Source organism: Petaurus breviceps, unplaced genomic scaffold (assembly GCF_028583685.1).
Source record: "Petaurus breviceps papuanus isolate PSGF00001 unplaced genomic scaffold, PetGlider_PUasm1.0 90825, whole genome shotgun sequence".
NCBI classification, from domain to species: domain Eukaryota; kingdom Metazoa; phylum Chordata; class Mammalia; order Diprotodontia; family Petauridae; genus Petaurus; species Petaurus breviceps.
In genome coordinates, this window is record NW_027187353.1 from 10,813,687 (window position 1) to 10,833,600 (window position 19,914).

At 40.8% G+C, this 19,914-nt stretch overlaps 1 protein-coding gene across 1 annotated transcript in view; it reads left to right on the plus strand.

Moving 5' to 3' along the window:
* The window catches only part of CWF19L1 (CWF19 like cell cycle control factor 1), a 348,038-nt gene that overhangs the window by 171,350 nt on the left and 156,774 nt on the right, over positions 1-19,914 (plus strand). The window lies entirely within an intron of this gene.

The window sequence follows — 19,914 nt, forward strand, 5'->3', positions numbered from 1 at the left end:
TAATGCTAGACCAATCAAATTACCAAGGGGATACTTCATAGAACTTGATAAAAATAATTTTAAAAAATTTATTTGCAAAAACAAATAATCAAGAAAATAAAGGGAAACAATGAAAAGAAGTAGAGACAAAGGGGAATGTCACTGCCAAACCTCAGATTATATTATAAAGCAGCAGTCACCAAAACCATCTGGTATTAATTAAAGAACAGAGGGATCAATGGAACAGACTAGACAAAGGAGATTCAGAAACAATAGGACTCAATAACCCAGTGCCTGATAAAGAGAAAAAGATCAATTACTTAAATGAAAAATTCCATATTTGATTAAAAAAACTGCTGAGAAAACTAGAATGCAGGTTGCAACAATTTGACTTAGACCAGTACCTTACACCAAATTCCACAATACATTCTAAATTAACATACAACCTTAATAGTAAATATTATACATTAAAAAATTAAAAGAGAAACAGTTCCTCCACCTCTCAGAGCTATGGGAAAGAGATATATTCTTAACCAAACAAGAGATAGGGACAATTACAAAAATTTACTTGAAACTGAAAAACATCTATATAGACAACATTAATGCATCTGGAATAAAAAGGGAAACAGTACAATGAGGGGGAAAAAACTTTGTATCAAATTTCTCTGCTAAGGATTTGGCATCCAAGATAGATACAGATATAGATATAGATGTAGCTAGCACATTTCCCAATGTGTAAATGCTCAAAGGATATATGAACAGTTCTCAAAAGAACTACAAAGCATTCACAACCATATGGGAAAAAATGCTCCAAATCATTAATAATAAGAGAAATGCAAATCAAATGACCCTAAGGTTTCACCTCACACCCTGAAATTTGACAAAAATGACCCTAAAAATGGCAACAGTCAATGTTGGAGGGATTGTAGAAAGGTACTCTATTACATTGTTGATGGAGCTGTGAAATAGTACAACCACTTTGAAAAGCAATTTGCAATTATGCAAAAAAGTGACTAATATGTTCATACCTTTTGAACCAGAGATTCCATTACTGAGCTTATACCCCTAAGGAAGCCACTAATAAGAAGCAAGTCCTCACATACTCCAAAATATTTACAACAACACTTTTTGTGATAGCTAAGAAATGGAAACGAGGCACATGCTCATCAACTGGCAAATGGCTAAACAAGTGGTGGTACATGAATGTAATGGAACATTACTGTGCTATAAAAAATTATGTATGTGATGAATACAGAGAAGTATGAAAAGATCTCCGTGAACTGATGCAAAGTGAAGTCAATGGAGCCAAAAAAAAAAATATGCACTGTTGGGGGCCAACTTGGTTAGGCAGGTAGAAGCATCCGGCTTCTTGCAGCTGCTCACAGGCCAACAGGATGCTGGCTCACCACTCTCCGTGATGTGCAAGATACAGAGCGCCCTGAATTCTTACTCACCCTGATAGTAGTGACACAAAGGGAACTAAGTACAAGGGAGTGTACAGCCCAAACATGTGAAACAGGAACGCTAGATAAAGAATGGACATGATAGCCTTCAAGGTCTGCATGGCATCATCTGCCTGACATCATGGAACTAAACAAAGCAGTAATGGAAAACATAGTGGCCAATAGTTACCTTCTTTGTCTCATTGCTCTATAAAAACCTTGCGCATTGTATCAATAAACAGAGTTCTATCCTGAATTGCCCACCTGGCCTGGCTTATCTCATGTCTCAGATCGCACTTGATGATGGTATCAAGTGTCCCCAGGGATACACAATAACTACAACAATATAAATGGAAGGAATAATTACACACCAAAAAATAAAAAATAAATATAACAAAACCATAAAGATCCAGCAGGACTTGAAAAAAGAGAGATTAAAAGACATTTCCAACCTACTCCTTGGTGGAGATGAGAGGTCCCCAGGTGTTACACATTGCAGGTGCTTTTGGACTTTTCAATGTATCAGTAAGTTGTGCTGACTTTTTTACCTTTCTAAAAAAAAAAATACTATTTGTCTGCTTCTCTGGGACAGGAAGGGGAGGGATACATGTGATAATAAAGTAATGTAAGAAACAGAAAAATCTCAGTAAAAACTTATTTTAAAATAACCAATTAATCATTCCAAACATTGATACTCCCCTCAAAAAAATTCAGGGTATAAAAAGTAATGTATTGGCAGTCCTAGTCCATAAGAACTCAGTGCTTAGGATATGGACACTATACCCTGACTGGTATATAACCACATGAAAGCTTGTCAAGCCTGCTTCTGGAAATACATGATGGAAGGATCTTTTCCCTGCCCACTTCAAAGCAAGAGCAAGTGACCCTTGACTATTTCCTGTCAATTTACTTTTGTTACTCTGTCATGTTCAACTGTTTGTGACCCCATGGACATAGCATATCAGGCCTATCCATGGGTTTTTCTTGGCAAAGATACTGAAGTAGTTTGCCATTTTCTTCTCCAATGAATCACCTTTTGTCAGAGCTCTCCACTATGACCTATCTATCTTGGGTAACCCTTCAACAGCATAGCTCCTAATTTCATTGAGCTGCACGAGCCCCTTCACCATGACAAGGCAAAACTCTAGGTGGGGGGGGGGGTAGGAATCAGCTTACTACATGGTAACAAAAACCATCTGAATTGGCTACTGAAGTGTAATTGAGTATACACAGAAAAGGTTCAAGCCATGAACTGTCCATCTTTTCCCTAAAGGCTTTTAAGCAGGGAGAAAGAAATATTGTGGGCTTTAACATAAGAGAACAGGTAGCAGCAGCAACAGAGTGAACTTCTTTGGCTACCTTTCCTCCACCCCCTTTCCCCCATCAGGCTGCCACATGGCCATGAACACATGGTGACTTTATTTTTTTTAACTCTGTTCTTTCCTGATCTTAGGTGAATAAGTGTGAGAGACAGAACAGATCAGGGTATGACCTTGAGAGCTTCAAAAGGTGGGGATGGCCATCCAAGGTCCCTTCAGTGATCAAAGCCAAGTGGACTCAAACCTAAAAGGAATTGCCACCAAACATTCTCTCACCATACACCAACTCTTTTGTAACATGATTAATCTCAACCAATATCCATTGCTTCTCTGATTCACCTGACCACACACACTGCAGCAAAGTAGATGGACTGACCGTGTTTGCTGGTCTACCATTATAACTTATTTCTTCAAGGAACCCTTTGGACTGCTTGGCAGATGTCCCAGGTCCTGTGGACCACAGTTTGAGAAATACTAGATTATGATCTCCATAGTCTCTTTCAGTGCTAATATTCTATCTTCTTATGACCTGAAACATTGCCTTGGTGTTTGAGTTTCCAATATCACCTTTTTCCTACTAGGTTCATATTCTAAATCACTATATTGTCATATTGCCTTAAATTAACATTCATAAATCTGGCAGAACTAACTATCTGTCTGTCATCTGTGTTTTCCTTAAACCAGATACCTAGCTGAAATGCCAAATGGAAATTAACTATATGAACTAATGTTGAATATTTACATTATACAATGGAGCCAAGGGATATATAAGGCCTTTATGACTGTGGTCTAGGCTCTCCACAAGGCAGGGTCGGGATGCTGTGTGGTCCTGCCTGTCCACAGTACTAGGTCACAGGAGTGGGCTTTCCAATTTTCCTTCAGAACCTAGACGCTGTTGGGCGGTTTGGCCCTCACACAAGTGACACAACAACTCATGGAGGGGGAATGAATCCAGAAACTATACACTCCCACCTTCATCACCCCACCCCCTGTACTCAGCCTTAGAGAAATAAGAGAAGAGATTAAGAGTTCACATTTATACTTTGCTTTCTGGTTTACAACCATCCTATCAAGCAGATAGTGAAAAGAGGATTACATCCACTTTTTTTTACAGATTTAGAAATGGAGCCTCCAAGAGACAGCACAATACCTAATGTCACACAGTTTAAATTGGGAAAACAGGATTCAAATACAGATCTTCAGACTCCAAATGCAAGGTTCTTTCCACTAAACCCCCATGCTGCCCCAAATAAACAAGAGAGCTGGCAAGAGCGAAGACAGGAGAAGCTGAGGAAGGCATTTCTACTGTTCCACACAAATAAAATTAACAAAAAAAAACTTTAGGCAGAGACATAACTAGCACTTGAGGCAAGTACCACAAAGCCTTTTCCCCTACCCGCCAACACCAGGGCTACTGATGCCCAAACTGCCATAGACTGGGGCAGGGTAGATTGGGGTATATAACCAGGCATGATATAGGAGCTCACCCGAGCCCACAATCTATAATAATTAGTCATTTTAACTAATTCCTCTTGTTAAATAGGTGCTGGGCTCTGTTGTTTCCATATATTCCATATTGCTGAAATGCCAATGTCAGTGTCCTTTGAATTTCACTCTCTCCAGATGAGGCACCCTTAGGCAAGACCCCAACAGGATCATGAAGAATCAGACACAATTGAAATGACTCAACCACCACAACATAAATGGTATTCCTAAAGTGTAGCTTCCACTATTTCACTGCCCTGTTTAAAGGTTCCCTATTGATAAAATGCAAACTCTTCTATTTTTTCATTTAAAGCCCTTCAAGGTAGATAATTTGGATTAATAAATATAATACAATAAAATAAATAATTTGGATCAAGGAGTAAATTGATTCATTTCATCATTTAGCTATAACATATAAATCTTTCTTTTCAGGTATTACTAATATGAAACCCAGTGGCTAAGCAGATAGATGGAACAATGGATTGAGTGTTGAACCTAGAGTCAGGAAGACCTTAGTTCAAGTTATGCCTTGAGCACTTATTAGCTGTAGGGAGCCTGGGCAAGTCTTAGCCTCAGTTTCCCCATACAAAAAATGCAAGTAATAATAGCACCTATCTCACATGATTGCTGCAGGCATCTAATGAGATAATATATGGAAGGCCCTCTTCAGTCTTTTTTTTTTTTTAAAGCAATTGGGTTAAGTAATTTGCTCAAGGTTACACGGCCAGTTATTTCTGGGTGTGGTGCTGAATATCTGAGCCCGGATTTGATCACCAGGTCATCCCAACACTGGAGCCAGTGCTCTTACTTGCTGAGCTACCTGGCCTCCCCTTCTCTTCAATCTTTAAGGCACCATATAAACACTAGACATTATTACTGATAGCTCTGTGAAATACATGGCATTTTGTTATTGTTACTCTGCAGGCATCCAAGTGGTCTCTTTGGGGATGCAGCATGGAATAGTGGGTAAACTGCTACACTTGGGGTCAAATCCAGAAAAAATGTGTTCATACCTTATCTCTAACAGTTACCAGCTATTGTGACCATGAAGATATCTCAGTTTTATCATCAGGAGCAAAGGGCAGAAGCATAGCATCTACTTTCCAGGGTGGTTATAAGGCTCCAACATGAAGGGTTTTACAAATTCCAAAGTAATAAGATGTCATTGCCTTTCACTTGTGATTTCTACCCCACTCACAGACATATGGCCTCTGGGGGTGGGGGCAGAAAGCAGTAGATGAAAGGAGAACAGAACAGGAGCTGACCAGTTGCTGGTTGACTGGATGGGGGCGAAGATTTCAAAGGATATTGGAGAGGCACCCATTTCCTTGGAAGTGCATGGGCCACTGGTCACACACACACACACACACACACACACACACACACACACACACACATACACCCCACTCCTGACTCTAAGGAGACCTATAGACATGCTATTCAGTCACCCCTCTGGTAGAATGAAGAACAATGCCCAAGCAGCAGCAGTAGGAATGGCTGCCAAGTAGGGGTTATGACCTGGGGCACTTACATAGTTCCACAGTCCCATTCTGCTGATGGTATGGAGGGTTTTGACACCTGTGACTGTAACAAATGCATTGCACCTCTTCCTTCCCTGCCCATGGCATTTTCTCCTTCCTACATGGTATGAATCCCATCAAATTTCCACTGCTAGCATCTAGACCTGGTTTCTCAAGGCTTCCCTGCTGAGGATGACTACAACATCCAGCCTGGCATTCTGCTTTCCAAAATCTCTATGGCTGGAACTCCCAAGTCTCCGACTACATTCCCTGTACTTGGCACTGAAAAATTAAGGAAAAAAATGGCACAGACCCAAACCCCAAACCTGTTTCTCGGGGCCAGATGGTCTCAGCGTGGAGTGAGATGGCCTTCAGGTCATTCACCTCTTACTACTTGGTGTCCTCTGTCCTCCACCCCTGGGCTCCCCAGGAAAGAGAGAGTGTCCAGGCTTAGTCTGGTCAATTTAAAGACACAGACAGCTTGAGCTACACAGCCCACCAGAAAGGCTGCTTTCCAACACGATAGGCAAACAGAATGGCTCTGGTCTTTCAGAAGCAGGTCCCTGGTATCTCCCACATTGACAATCTGCGGTGATTTGGGCATGCTCAAAACCCCATGACATTATTCTTTATCAGTTCTATAGTCACTTACTGAATGAACATGGTCGTGTATGGGGAAAGTGCCAAAGATAATTGCAAGCAAACCAAAGTCCAAGCCAAACAGAGTACTCCTAGCAGATCCTTCCTTCTTCTCTCTCCACAGGAATAATTTGACCCAAAAGTAGCTTCCATATTTGAGGAAATTTTTTTAATATGTTTATTTTGAAATTAGCACAGATTAAGCAGGCCTTTCTAAAATTTTCCTTGGGGTGACAAAAATGTCTGTCCTCAGCACTGTGCTGTCACCCTCTAAACTGCCTCCTTTTTAGAGCATATTTGAATCTAGAAGGAAATCTAGAAATCATTTTGTTCAATTCCCTCGCTTTTCAGATGAGGAAACTGAGGCCCAGAGAGGTCATAGAATCAGAGATTCAAAGTTGTCAGAAGGCTTAGAGATTATCTAGTCCCACTCCAACTATATCTGGAAAAACTAAAGCCTACAGTAATTGAGTGATATCTCAAATTCACACAGTAAGGGGTAATAACAACAATAAGTTAGCACCAATGAAGAATTTTAAGGCTTGCAAGAGACTTTTACATATGCCTTCTCATTTGATCTTCACAGCCACCCTGTGAGGTAGGTTCTAGTATTGACCCATTTTACAGATGAGGAAACTGATAAGCTATTTGTATACATTCACCAGCTAGTAAACATTTGAGGTAAGATTTGAACACAGGTCCTCCTGACTGCAGGTTGAGTGCTCCATTCACTGTACTACCCAGCTAGTGATAATAGGGCTGAGTCTGGAACCCAGCTCTTCTTTCTGGCTTCATGCTATTTCCACCATTTAACAAAGCATTAACTTATCCTTTGTCCTAAGAAGATTGGAAGACAAGCAATTTTCCTCTTTATCTCAATATACAGATAAGAAAACAACCTCCCACTATCTCTTCAAATTGGCCTGTGGAGTCTTAGGCATAGAGAATCTACTAATTTGCAGAGATATGAGAGAAGAACTTGCCTTTTTCTTGGGTTCTTGGAGTCACGTTATCCCCCAAGAGTCACAAAGAGGGAGCCAAGGCCTCAAGCAAATCCAATCAGGTCCCCTTCATCCCATTTTCCAAACCTGATCTTCTTCCCCTCTGGGAGCTGTCTGGGTCCCAGGCCTCCCCCAATCCCAACCCTCTTCTATGATCCTTAAATACAAGCAGCACAATGTTTAGATTGATCTAAGTATTGCAAATTTTGAAACCAAATATCAGCAATTAATCCTCCCATTCTTTTCTGCCAAGTCCTGCCTTCCCAGATCTCTGACTGATGGTAAAGCAGCTCTCTCCAGCAGAGGTGGGGACAAAGCTTCAGGGGGTAAGTGATAGCATCAAAGCTGAAGAAGGAACGTCTTTCTGTCTTGGCATTCTCTTGCTGGGTCTCTTTCATTGCCTTCTTTTTTATAAGGCATGCACTGCTGGGCTTTTTAATTTAATTGTGTGTTTTTATAAGTTTGTACAAATGCCCAGAGACCTTCAGGCAACCCAGATAGGAAGGGAAGGTAGGTAGGCATTTTGTAAGCCAGGAGATAAATGGATAAATAAATGAATAAATAAGTTTATACTAATTAATTAAGTGCATGCATGTGTCCAGGAAGGAAGGAAAGGAGGGAAGGAAGGAGGAAGGAAGGAAGGAAGGAAGGAAGGAAGGAAGGAAGGAAGGAAGGAAGGAAGGAAGGAAGGAAGGAAGGAAGGAAGGAGTTAGGGAGCATTAAGATGTAGTGGGAAGGATTCTGGATTTGTAGTCAGAGGGTTAAAATTCTCACTTTGCTTCATAATACTTGGATAATCTTGGACAAGTCCCTTCCCCTCTCTGCCTTAGTTTCCTCAACTGATGAATGAGGGGGTAGGTCTAGATGACCTCTAAGGTAGGTTTCTATTATAATTCTATGATCAAATGAATGAATGAAGTCATTGTTTAAAACCTGGGAACCTAAATTAAGGCTTTCTCCCATTTGAAATAGGGAATGATTCATAGATATTTCCTTTCAGACTGGATGCAGATCAAGAGGTAAACGTTTCCAAAGGTATTGACGACAGTCTCTAATGGCTTAGTGGGAAAACCACCTTCCAGAAGGCACCAGAACCATTCCCTTCACCCCCGATTCCCTGAGCACTGACTGTCATGGACAGCAAGAGCAATTCAGCAACTCAGAGGTCAGTGAGAGAAGACCAGGCCGTGGGTCTCACAGGGTTGGCTCTGGATGCCTAACCACCAAAATCTGTAGCCTCCAGAGATATCTTTTGAAAGCCACCCCTGGGAATCTACTCAATCCAGGAGATCTGAGAGGCATAGCTGGCTTCTTCTTGTTTGTCCATTTTTAGTCCTACAAGGCGCCCAAGACACTTGCTGTAATGGGACACAACCAACTTTTTACCACCCAGGAGTTAAAGGAGCCCAGGGCAAGTGAAAAATGAGGCAGTCTTGTCAAGGGAGACAGAGATCAAGTCCATTTCTGAAACCACTCACCCAGTTGGCTACACAATTTTTAAAAGTCTGGATTGATATTTAAGTCCTGAATTAAATTAGATACTTAGTTTTTAATTAACCCCCATCTTAAAGGGGCTTTTTTCCCCAAACATAATAAGCCCCAGGCACCACTATGTCTTACAAATGAATTGTACCCAGATGTCTACACTTGACTCTCCATTTTCCAATTATCTTTGATCAAGAAGAAGAATTACACAGATCTAGTTTCGAGAACTTAATTGGCTTCCTTATATTTCTCTATTGCTGCTCCTCCTGATTGCTAGGGCTGACTGTGCGCCTGTCCAACTCTGGCGCTGGCTCCCCAGCCTGGCCTCTCCCCAGCAGGATAGTGCAGACTATCCTGACTTCACTTCTCTCCCAAGGACCACCAGCATTTGCCTTGGTCCAGCCAGACAATGTGTGTATACTCATGATTATGCTCTCTCATTCTGCTTCATGTCCCCAAGCTTGGGACCTTGACCCACTTAGCTACGAGCCCTGACAGATATCTCCCCCTTACTCTGAGCACTGATTTTGAACCCTGCCTATAACCCTGCGCCATCCAGCCTGGTTGTAGCTAGAAGTCCAAGGACATCAGTGTGACATGTTGCTCAGGAAAATTCCAAGATACATTTGAAGAATACTAGAAACTCTCCTAGTGGTGAAGGAGGGATGACAGGTTGGTTGGTTGGTTGGGTTCTCCTTACCTAGTTTGTATCACTCCTGTCCAAATGTCCCCATTTAAAGCATCACTCAGGCCTGAAACTCTAGTTTCTCTTCAGACTACAGAGCTGTTATTTCATACAAAAGAGCGGCTTAGGTGGTGCAGTGAATAGACTCAAGGACCTGAAATTAGGAAGACTCATCTTCTTGAGTTTAAATGCAGCCTCAGAAACTTGCTAGCTGTGTGCCCCTGAGCAAGTAATTTAACCTGTTTGCCTCAGTTTCCTCATCTGTAAAATGAGCTGAAGAAGGAAATGGCAAACCACTCCAGTATCTTTGCCACAAAAACCCCAAATGGGATCATGAAGAGTTGGACAAGACCCAAACAACGAACAATAGCAACAACAAATTTGATACAATAATGGAATTTAGACTTTAGCAATCATAGAATATACAAAGAAACTAAGGCCCAGAGAACCTAACTCTAGAAGGACCAGGCACATCAGTTAACACCAATTCTGGCTTGGTCCTTTGAGATATTCCTAAATTCCAGTCTTTCTTAATAATAGTTAACATCTAGAGAGTGTTTTATGGTTTACAAAATGGTTTCTTTCCAACAACCCCATGCCAATGCTAGAAAGATACATGCAAGGAGTTGTGGCTTCATTTCCTCTGCCAACCCCAATGGCAAGCTGTCTAGAACTCAGTAGGGGAAGGAAACAAGCATTAATCATGGGCTTATTATTTGTCAGGCTTTACAAATATTAGCTCATTTTATCTTCAGTACATCCTTCATAGATGTACTACTACCATTTAAGTAGCCCTTTAAACCTATCATCTAATTTGATCTTCTCAACAACCCAATGAAAATAAGTGTGATTTTTATCCCCATTCTATAGATAAGGAAACTGAGGCAAACAGAGGATAAATGACCTATTCAGGATCACACAGCTACTAAGTATCTAAGGGAGGATTTCAATTTTAGTCTTCCTATTGTCAGCCCAGCTCTCTATCCATTGGACCACCTAATCCTAGGGAGCTGTCTGAGCTGAGAGAGGATAACTGATTTTCCAGAGTCACAAAACTAGTAAATTTCTAGGTTGGGAGTTAGATTGTCAGGGAACTGCAGTATAATCCTATTTTTCCATTATTTTAAGAATGGACTTGGAGTCAGGAGGCCCCAGTTCAAATTCTAACACTGCCTCTCCCTATTGATGTGATTTTCTTGTTCAGTCACGTCCAATACTTCATGACCCCATGGATTGTAACAGGACAAGCCCTTCTAGCCTCCACTGTCTCTTGAAGTCTATCCGAGTTCATTTCCATTGTTTCCAAAGTCCATTTACCTCTATGAGCCTTGGTTTCTTCAATTGTAAAATGAGGAGGCAGGGCTAGATGATTGGGACGTCATGAGGTCACCCAAGTCTAAACTTAAGATCCTAAGATGCTATGAATGAATGAGTGAGTGAGTGAGTGAGTGAGTGAATGCAGATTATCTTCATTATCTAAAGTCTCTAACACTTTCTCCACTTTGCCCAATATATATTATTTGTACATAGTTCTTTTCATGTGGAAACCACAATTAGATTGTAAGCTCCTTAAGGGTAGGGACTCTTTTTGTCTTTTTTTTTATATCCCCAGTGTTTAGCACAGTGCCTGAAAGTCAACTAACATTTATTAAGCACATACTACATGCCAGTCACCATACCGAGCAATGGGGATGAAGAGAAAAGCCAAAGCAATCCCTGTCCTCCGGCAGCAGTCTAACGGTGCTTGGTGTAGGTTTGTTGACTGAGCTTTAATGGGGTGATTCACCGAAGCATCCTTGGCTTCTTCCAAGCCTGGACAGCACTACAACCCAGGTCTCCTTCAAATCCCGGACCATTACTTTTTCTCAAGTGTGCTACACCATTTGAGGGAATGGACCAGGAAGAACACACACACTCACACACACAAACACATGTACACACCGACACAAATACACACACATACAAATGTACACACATACACACACACAAATACACTCACACAAACACACAGCCATCTCTACTGAAATCCCACCTTTCCAGATACATTCCTTTGACTTGAATGCAGTTCAACCCTAAAGTTTTTGAGTCTCACTTCCCTCTTTGCCATCCTAGCAATAATTAGCCTATTGTTGTATCCATCTGGGAAGGTAATTATGTCCTTCAAACCTCTTTGGTCAAATGATTAACAACCACCAATTTTCACAGTTGGGTTCAAAAGTCATTGTTTCCTCTGTGTTTCATAGATCATGAGATATTATAGACTATTGCAAGCCAAGCTATATTATGCCCCGGCACCACACAAAGCCAGCATTGGCATTGGTCATGCAGTAGCAGGACAGGTCCAAAGTAGCATTTGAGGTCTGAAGAGGTCTTGCACTGTTCTCTGCTAGAATAACTTGAGTGTTCTAGGTTCTGGAGTCTTGGCAAGGTCATTGTAGCATTGGGGATGCATGCATGAATAAGTGAGTGCATGCATGGTGCTACCCATATGCCCACTAGAGGTAGAGGGTGCAAGAAACCACTATCCACAATTGACTTCACACTGATTAAATCTAAATTCATTCCAATGTTTACATTAGAGGCTAAATGAGGGTGAGATTGGCTAAGCATATATGGGAATACCAAGACTTGGGGTTGGAATGAGAGTAGGGAGATGAAGGAAATGGGAGCTCATGCTGGGATTACAAGTCTGCCAATCACTCAAAAATTCCATAACCAGAGTGCTTATTGAACATACTAAGAGAGAATGGGGAATCTTATACAATCTGCAGACACAGAAATGGCCCTGAGGATTCTAAAATGGAAGAGGGCATGAAGTCCTAAGGGGGATGAATATCCTCTTTCCATTCCCTATTCTCCAAAGGCAATGTGATAGAGTACAAGGAGGGAGACAGTGACTTGGGCCAAAGCCCTGACCAGACACTTTGACTACCATGGCAGGCAAGCACCAGAAATCGTGTCTGAGGTGAGCTGCTTCTGGGGAGGTCATGGGTCATTCGTGGGCCCAGCCTTGGGCAGGGCTGTGGAGGAGCTCCTGGAGAATGTCATTGCCACAGAAGGCTTGAGGGAGAGAAGTAAGCACCATGAAGTAGCTTCTTTTCTAACTAATGATCTTGCTAACCAGACGCTAAACTCTATTGTTTCTATGGGGTGTGGAATTAGGATTAGTAGTCCTTCAGGACTACAAAATGTGAACAGCACCTTCCAAATCTCCCACCTAAAGGCAAAGCTCCAACTGACCCACCTTAGTTACAGATCTAACCCAACTCCAATTTCTAGCTCTGGCACTCGTTGTCTCTATAACCTTGGGAAACCATAACCTCTGAGGCTCAGTTTCCTCAGATTCCCAAGATTTCAAATCATAGATTTAAGTTGAATGAGATCTTAGAAGTCATAAAGACCACAGAGCCATAGGCCTAAAGTTGGAAAGGACCTCAGAGGTCATCTAATCTAATGACCTCATTTTACAGATAAGATCATTGACACCATGGAGGTGAAGTGAGACTAATGAGAGTAAAAATAATAACCAGCATTTCTATAGCACTTAAAGGTTTACATGGCACTTCCCATATGTTAGCTCATTTAATTCTCACAACTCTGAGAAATTATTATTATCCCCATTTTACAGATGAGGAAATTCAGGCCCAGAGAGGTTCTATGATTTGTCCTGCTAATAAGTATCTGAGGCAGTATTTGAACTCAGGTCTTCCTGACTCTAAGGCCAGCATGCTAACCATTGCGCTTCACTGCCCACAAAGTGACTAAACCATGGTCCCAAGGACAGCAAATGGCAGGCAAAGCAAACTTTAATATGCTATATGAACATGAGTATTATGGACCTTATTTTTCAGACAAGGAGAAGCGGGCATTGAACTTAGGGAATACAAAGAGAGGAGATGCAGTCAGCATTTCAATTCAGTTTTAGACCAGGCCATTACTTGAATCATTGAATTCCTTTCATTTTAGCTCCCTTGCTATTTCCCTCATTCCTTTCATTCTCCAAGATAAACAGTGAGCAAATAATCCCTGCCACAGACTCACTTGACAGATGTTTCTCTTTGTCCTCCCCCAGGTGCTTCAGTTTCACTATTTGGGTAAATAAATTAATTAGACCATGTGGAGCCACTGTCCTGGTTAGTGAACATATAGAGGCATCATGGGTCAAAGGACACACCTCACCTTGGGGAGAATTCAAGAATCTGTAGGCAGAGCAGAACCACTGAATCATCCAAAGTCAAGACCTAAGAAGACAAGGGAGGTCTGAGCAAGGCAAGGTCTGAGTCAGATTCAGCCAAGAAGTCAAGAAGGCAGCAGAAACAAACCCCAAAGGTCAAGGCAAAGGTGGGTTCGTTGGTGGACCAGTCAGTAATCAAAAATCATCACAGAAACCAGCAGAGCAGGAAAAAATGAGAACACAGAGAACCAAGAAACAATGGGTCACTAACTCGGCCAAGCTCCTGGAGGTAGCTCAAATTCAGAGGGGAATTGCTGATCTGAGTTGGTAAGAGACATTTCTATTTGTGAAGTGTACCTACACTGATGAAATTATAGATCACACCCACACCCCTCAAAAAAATGTTTAACATCATGCAAACAAGAAGAAAGTCAACCGTTTTTTAACTGAATGAAATTAAACCAATTTACAATGTTTTAATTGCAGCTTATTCATTTGTTTGGATGTTTCCCAATATCTCCAATGCTTGACATTGTGGAACAATTCATCTGGAAACTTGATTGTCTTTCTTAATCCATATATTTGGCATAGTGTAGACTCTGCGTCCTCCTCAGTCCTAATCCTCTACCCCCGCCTCCCCTTTATTCTCTGTAATTGAATAATTATATGCCCCAATATTCACAGGCTTATCCCTTGGTAATCCTGCTTTGATCCTGCCTCAGTCCCTGACTGGATTACCCTGATGTGGCATGTCTGGCTTTGTGACTAAACTGTCTATGAGCCTAGGGACATTCACCAAATGAATGCCCTGCCTGCCTCCTGACCTGTCTTTGGCAGGCGCTGAGTCCTCCAAGAGGGGATTAGTCTGGATTTATGTGACCATGAAAAGCCTACTCACTGCTCAGCTACCACCAAGGAATCAGCTCACCCTCCATGCCCTGTCCCTGTTCCAGGGCCTGGGGGGATGGGAGGGGTAGGGAAGGAGGGTGAGAAGAGAGCCTTTTTAAGGCTGGGATTTGGTAAATTAAGGACTAGGGAGTCAGAGCAAAGGGAGAAGCAAGGAAGGAGGTTTTGTTCATTGTGTCTTGGCTGCTAAACTAGGGTTGGGGGTGGGTAAAGAAAGAAAGGGAGATTCTTTGGGACAGAAAGGCATATGGGTATGGAATCCAACTAGCTGTGGCATTTCATGAAAGTAGCTTCAATTCTCTGAAACTCAATTTCCCCATTTGTGAAATGGGAATAACAATCAAACAAGTATTTTTAATTAGACAAGGTGTATAAAGACAAAAGTGTAAATCATTTCTCTCAAGAAACATCCTCAGGAGAGGGGAGAATCAACATGTAGACATATAGCTTTATACAAAACAGATACAAGGTGAAGGAGGAGGGGCAGAGGGCAATATCTCTCAGGATTCTTGTAAAAAAAAAAAGTGTTTTGGGGCGGCCAGGTGGCTTAGCGAGTAAGAGCACCAGCTCCAGTGTCGGGATGACCTGGATCAAATCCGGGCTCAGATACTCAGCACCACACCCAGATATAACTGGCCGTAACCTTGAGCAAGTTACTTAACCCCGATTGCTTTAAAAAAAAAAAGTGTTTTGAAACTGGGGAAAGTCTATAACAATACAAGTCATTCCCCAATTGATAAATGGTCAAAGGATATGAAAAGGCAATTTTCAGAGGAAGAAATTAAAGATATCTATAAGCATATGAAAAAATGTTCTAAATCACTATTGATTAGAGAAACACAAATCAAAACAACTCTGAGGTACCACATGTCACTGGTCAGTTTGGCTAAGATGACAAAGCAGGAAAATGATAAATGCTGGAAAGGAGGGAATTTGGATTTTTGGAAATTTGGAAAAATTGGAACACTAATGCATTGTTCGTGGAGTTCTGAAGTGATTCAACCATTCTGGAGAGCAATCTGGAACTATGCCCAAAGCGCTATAAATAAGTCCATACCCTTTGACCCAGCAATACCACTTCTAGGGCTGTATCCCAAAGAGATCATAGAAGTGGGAAAAGGACCCATTTGTACCAAAATATTTATAGCAGCTTTTTTTGTGGTGGCAAAGAATTGGAAATTGAGGGGATGCCACCAATTGGGGAATGGCTGAACAAGTTGTGGTATATGAATGTAATGGAATACTACTGTGCTATAAGAAATGAGGAACAGACAGACTTCATAATAATCTGTAGAGACTTATACAAACTGATGTTGAGTGAGAAGAGCAGAACCAGGAGAAATTTGTACACAATTACAGACATATTGTATGTGTGACAACTAACTTTGATAGACTGGCACCTCTCAACAATTCGAGGTTATAAGACAACTCCAAAAGATTCATGATGGAAAGGGCTATCTATCCACATCCAGAGAAAGAACTAAAGTCTGAATGCAGATTTAAGCAAACTACTTGCTCTCTCTCTTTTTTTGTTTTGTTTTGTTTCTTCTTTCTCATTGTTCACTCCATTGGTTATAATCCCTCTTTACAACTTGACTAATGTTTAATGTGAAGGTATTTGCAGATCCTATATTTGATTTCATCCTACCATGGTGGGGTAGGGGGGAGAGAGAAAGGAGAAGAAAATTTGAAACTCAAGGACTGTGGAACTGAATGTTGTAAACCAAAAGTAAATAAATAAACATAAGAACCTGGGGAAATAAAATTTACAGCAAGTTTCTCTGATAAAGGCCTCATTTTTCAATTATATAGGAAACTGAGGCAAATGTATAAAAATAAGAGCCATTCCCCAATTGATAAAAGGAAGTTTCAAAAGAAGAAATCAAAGCTATTGATAGTCATATGAAAAAAAATGCTCTAAATCACTATTAATTAGAGCAATGTAAATTAAAACAACTCTGAGGTACCACCTCACATATGTCACATTGTTTATATGACAGAAAAGGAAAATGACAAATGTTGGAAGGAATGTGGGAAAATTAGAACTCTAATACCCTGTTGGTTGAGTTGTGAACTAATCTAGCCATTCTGGAAAGCAATTTGAAGCTATACTTAAAAGACTATAAAATTGTTCATACCCTTTCACCTATCAATACTACTATTAGTTCTGCATCCCCAAGAGATCCAAGAAAAATGGAAAGGACTTATACACACAAAAATATTTATAGAAGCTCTTTTTGTGGTGACAAAGAATTGTAAATTGAGGGGATGCCCATCAATTGGGAAATGGTTGAAGTTGTGATATATGATTGTGATGGAAAACTATTATGCTATTAAAAATAACAAGAGGGATGGTTTCAGAAAAAAACTGGAGAGACTTATATGAACTGATGCAAAGTGAAGTAAACAGAAACAGAACATTGTACACAATAATACAATGGACTCTGATTACAGATTAAGCATATTTTTTTTTACTTTATTTTTCTTACTTTTTGGTAGCATGGCTAATATGAAAATATGTTTTGTATGACTTTCACATATATAATGAGTATCATATGGTTTGCCTTCTCAATGGGTAGGAAAGGGACTAGAGGGAGAGAGAATTAGAACTTAAAATTTAAAAACAAGGGGCAGTTAGGTGCAGTGAATAGAGCACCAACCCTGGAGTCAGGAGGACCTGAGTGCAAATTTAACCTCAGACATTTGACACTTACTAGCTGTGAACCTTGGAAAAAGTCACTTAACCCCAATTGTCTTGCCTTCCCCCCTGCAAAAAAAAATTTCTGTGAAATTCTATATAAAGGTGAGTTTGGACAATTGCGTGGTGCTACCTTCAGTTGTGTCAAGGCATCTCAGATCTGCTTCTGATTTGGACCTTGATCACTAGATGCACTTGGAGTTTGAAAGAGCCATCATGATGGCTAAGGGATTATGAATCTACTTTTAGAATAGACCTCAGAGGCCATCTGGTACAATCTCCCATTTTTCCTGATGAAGAAACCAAGGCCTAGAGTGGGGTCCTCTTTTTTTTATTCTGGAATTCTGTGATTCTGTGAAGTTAATAACTTGTTAATTAACATTAATAACTTACAACTATAACTTTCCCACTGTTACATAGGTAGAAAAGTCAGGATTACGACTCAAGTCTTCTGACCCATGCACCCTCTCCAGTGTGCCATGCTAGCTCTCCTTTCTAAAAAGTATAACCATCCCAAGGAATGACAATATATCCTCCAGAAGTCTACTTTATGGATTCAAAATTCTACCCATAGAATACTAGCATGGAAAGGATTTTAGATGTTATCCAGTTCAACCCCCCTCATTCATTTTGCGGAGGAAGAAACAGACCCAAAGAGATGAAGTTTGTTCAGGTGGAAGATCTGGAGCCAAGGAGTTTTTCCAACAATTCTAAAACCAGTATTTTTTCCACCTGACATTGGGATTTTGTATTAATGGACTCCCAGAAATAATAATGGTACATACTAATATCCCTAGATAACTTAACTATTAATAACAACAATGGCAGCAACACTAAAGATAGCAAGAACTTATGTAGCAATTTAAGGTCTGCAAAGCAGTCTTCCAGGGCCAATCAAGCACAACCCTTAATAACCAGGGTTCTCTCCATGCCACAGTGGGACATAGGACCAGAGAGCCATGCCTAAAAATTGATGCCTAATTCTTAGGCTATGTGATTGGCCATCTGGCCTTGGCCAAACATGTTGTCTAAAATTAGGGTCACTATTCTGTTTTAGACTTGGAACATATAATGGAAGAATAGGAAAATGGCCCTGGCAGGAACTTTAGCAACAGTTTCAATGATAAAATAGTGTGGATAACATCTTACCACTTAATGACACATCACAACAGGAGTCCATTTCCAGTCTACCACATAGTACCTATGTGACCTCCAGCCATTCACCTCCTCTGGGTCTCAGTTTCCTCAACTGTAAAATAAGGGTATTGAACTAAATGACCTTGAAGGTACCTTTCACCTCTAAATTTATGTTCCTATGTATCACACAATGCATGGAGATGGAAGGAAGCACATTTTTTTTCATGATGTCAAGAAAACCTTTCTAACAATTACTGGCAGTCAGAAGTCCAAAAATGAATTGCCATATTGATGGGGTAACAGATTCCCTCTCCAGCTCATGGGGACTGGCAGTGGATAAGGAGCATAGATGATTGACTAGGTAGATGGCCATCTTTGTCCCCTTCCCACAGCTCATCCACATCTTGACCTACTACCAGACTTTCTAGAACTCCTTAAGGCTTACAAAATGCTACCTCTTCAAAATAATCCTATGAGACAGGCAAAGAGTGAGCCGCTATCCTTTTACAGATGAGAAAACTGAAGTCAAAAAAGTAAAATTTGCCTTACTGGGCCTATGTTTCACATTCCATAAAACTAGGACACTAGGTCCTACACACTACAGGCACGTTGCCCTCTGCCCTATACCGCACAGAATGCCACACCTTTGCGATTCTTGGGAATCAATCATCAAGTCAGTCCTGCCAATACTGCTAGAAAGGACTTGGCAATTAACTGCTCTATGGATCTATTCAACACCCTAGTGACTGCCTAGCCTGACTGCCATTATCCTATGCCTATGGGTGGAGTTATTTCCCTTTTAGAAAAATAACTCTTAAAATAAACTCTTAGAGAGCAGGGACTCTCTCCAGATAAATATTTCCTGATTGATAATAGTAATAACAACAACTAACATTTATATAGTACTTTGCAGTATACATATGCTATCTCTTGATACTCTCAGCAACCCTGTGAGATAAATGCTATTATTCTCCCCATTTAACAAAGTAGGAAGCTGAGGCTGAGAGTGACTGACCCAGAGTCACACAGCTAGCAAGAAAAGATTTGAACTCAAGTCTTCCTGACTCCAATTCCAGTGCCCTGCTATCTACTATGTCACCTTATAAGTATCTAAGACACCTTTCCAACATGGTCTTCTACCACCAAACCCAGGGTTTTTCCTATGATATCACAATATTATAAATAATGTTATGAAAAGTAATGTAGTACAGTGAACAGAGAGCTCATCTTGGAGTCAGGAAAACCTGGGTTCAAGTTCCACTTCTATTACATACTGACTGTGTGATCCTGGACAAGTCACTTCAGTTCCCTAAGTAAGATGGTAAGTTAGCAGAGAAATATTATTATACTTCTTCTTCTTTCTTCTTCTCCTTCTCCTTCTTCTCCTTCTCCTTCTCCTTCTCCTTCTTCTCCTTCTCCTTCTTCTTCTCCTCCTCCTCCTCCT